We start from the raw sequence: 2,500 nt of genomic DNA, 5'->3' as shown, positions 1-2,500 counted from the left end.
ATGCGAACCGCATGCAACTTCCAGAGGCATTTGCAGCAGAAATGCATGTGCAGTCAAAAAAAAATTGATATTTTTCACGGATAGACCCCGTGAAACGCTAGAAATTGGCGGGGATGTGTCTCTTGTGGCTCACGGGGCTGTTCGGGTCGCACAGAAATCCCTGGGAATGGGAAAACGGGTCATTTTCGTGTTGCCACATTGCGTACGAACCGCATGAAACTTCCAGAGGCATTTGCAGCAGGAATGCATGTGCACTCAAAAACTTCTATATGTTTCACGGATAGACCCCGTGAAACGCTAGAAATTGGCGGGGATGTGTCTCTTGTGGCTCACGGGGCTGTTAGGGTGGCACAGAACTCCCTCGGAATGGGAAAAGGGGTCATTTTCGTGTTGCCACATTGCATAGGAACGCCATGAAACTTCCAGAGGCATTTGCAGCAGAAAGGCACGTGCACTCAAAAATTTTAATATTTTTCACGCATAGACCCCGTCAAACGCTAGAAGTTGGCGGGGATGTCTCTCTTGTGGCTCACGGGGCTGTTAGGGTCGCACAGAAATGCCTCGGAATGGGAAAACGGGTCATTTTTGTGTGGCCACATTGCATAGGAACGGCATGAAACTTCCAGAGGCATTTGCAGCAGGAATGCATGTGCACTCAAAAACGTCTATATTTTTCACGGATAGACCCCGTGAAACGCTATAAATTGGCGGGGATGTCTCTCTTGTGGCTCACGGGCGCTGTTAGTTAGGGTCGCACAGAAATCCCTCGGAATGGGAAAAGGGGTCATTTTCGTGTTGCCACATTGCGTACGAACGGCATGAAACTTCCAGAGGCATCTGCAGCAGAAATGCATGTGCACTCAAAAACGTCTATATTTTTCACGGATAGACCCCGTGAAACGCTAGAAATTGGCGGGGATGTGTCTCTTGTGGCTCACGGGGCTGTTAGGGTCGCACAGAAATCCCTCGGAATGGGAAAACGGGTCATTTTCGTGTTGCCACAATTGGCATACGAACGGCATGAAACTTCCAGAGGCATTTGCAGCAGAAATGCATGTGCACTCAAAAACGTGAATATTTTTTCACGGATAGACCCCGTCAAACGCTCGAATTTGGCGGGGATGTTTCTCTTGTGGGTCACGGGGCTGTTCGGCTCGCACAGAACTCCCTTGGTCCACCTGATTCGTGCATACAGGCAGCAACTAAAACTCTGTAAACCTGCTGTGAGGACATCTAAACAGTGGACCAGTGAGGCTGTGGAAGATTTGCGGGCGTGCTTAGACTGTACTGACTGGGATATGTTCACGACTGCTACCAATAGTCTGGATGAACTCACAGAGGCTGTGTACATCAGCTTCTGTGAGGACTGCTGTATCCCAACACGTACCAGGGTGAACTTTAACAACAACAAGCCCTGGTTCTCAGCAAAGCTCAAAAGGTTGAGGTTGGAGAAGGAGGAAGCGTTTAGGAGTGGGGATAGAGACAGATTCAAGGAGTCGAAGAACAGGTTTAGCAAAGCGGTGAGAGAGGCTAAACGACTGTACTCAGAGACACTAAAACACCAGTTCTCTACTAACGACGCTGCTTCTGTCTGCCAAAGGGCTCAGGCACATCACCAACTACAAACCCAGAGCGCCCCACACCACTAACGACTCCCGCCTAGCCAACGACCTGAACGAGTTCTACCGTAGATTTGAAAGACAATTGGACTGTCCTGAACCACCCCTTCCCACCCAAGAGGCCCCATCCCCCACCCATACTACAGAAACGACTCTCTCCTTTCAGGAGGGAGAAGTTAATGGGCTTTTCAAGAGGCAGAATCCACGCAAAGCAGCCGGGCCGGACTCTGTCTCTCCAGCCACCATCAGGCACTGCGCTGGCCAGCTGTCTCCGGTGTTCACCAACATCTTTAACACCTCCCTGGAGACATGCCATGTACCAGCCTGTCTCAAGTCCTCCACCATCATCGCTGTGCCCAAAAAGCTAAGGCCAACAGGACTAAATGATTACAGACCGGTCGCCCTTACATCTGTGGTAATGAAGTCTTTTGAGCGCCTGCTCCTGGCACACCTCAAAGCCATCACAGACCCTCTCCTGGACCCCCTTCAGTTTGCCTACAGAGCCAACAGGTCTGTGGACGACGCAGTTAACATGGCCCTCCACTTCACCCTACAGCATGTGGACGCCCCAGCATCCTACGCCAGGATCCTGTTTGTGGACTTCAGCTCTGCCTTCAACACCATCATCCCTGCCCTGCTTCAGGACAAGCTCTTCCAGCTGAACGTGCCCTACTCCACCTGCAGGTGGATCACAGACTTCCTCTCTGACAGGAAGCAGTGCGTTAAGCCGGGAACAGAAGTCTCTGACTCCAGGTCCATCAGCACGGGAACTCCTCAGGGCTGCGTCCTTTGCCCACTGCTCTTCTCCCTGTATACCAACAGCTGCGCCTCCAATCATCTGTCCGTCAAACTCTTGAAGTTTGTCGGACGACACCACCCTC

The sequence above is a fragment of the Petromyzon marinus genome, unplaced genomic scaffold (assembly GCF_048934315.1).
Source record: "Petromyzon marinus isolate PM22_M1 ecotype Great Lakes invasive population unplaced genomic scaffold, UKy_Petmar_22M1.pri1.0 PM_G_Scaffold_110, whole genome shotgun sequence".
Lineage (NCBI taxonomy): Eukaryota > Metazoa > Chordata > Hyperoartia > Petromyzontiformes > Petromyzontidae > Petromyzon > Petromyzon marinus.
The sequence above is the reverse complement of the archived record's forward strand: the minus strand, read 5'-3'. Positions refer to the sequence as shown.